Source organism: Penaeus monodon, chromosome 30, assembly GCF_015228065.2.
Source record: "Penaeus monodon isolate SGIC_2016 chromosome 30, NSTDA_Pmon_1, whole genome shotgun sequence".
Taxonomy (NCBI): Eukaryota; Metazoa; Arthropoda; class Malacostraca; order Decapoda; family Penaeidae; genus Penaeus; species Penaeus monodon.
The window spans coordinates 4,174,794-4,175,141 of NC_051415.1; positions in this window are offsets into that span (position 1 = coordinate 4,174,794).

The following is a 348-nucleotide window of genomic DNA, read 5'->3' on the forward strand; positions in this document are numbered from 1 at the left end:
AATCAGCTGGTATTCAATGACTTAAACCAATTACGTATCGAACGAATGTTTAAGCAGTATGTGTAGTATGTAGACCCTTCAACCAATTAGTCGACAAATTATAATTTTTTTTATAGATTAATTAGTACAGTCGATGTCTTATTATTTTTTTCTGGGAGGTTAATATCCAGTTATCGATTTATACGTTTAATGAAATGTCAAAAAAAAAAATGAAATAGGAAAAAGTAAGTGTGACGAATCAGTGCCAGACACTTCCAACAACGTCAATTCTGATTCATTGTTAAGTCGCCTTCGTATAGCGTCGGGTTATTTACACCGAGGATAGAACGTCACAACAAGGAAGTGAAT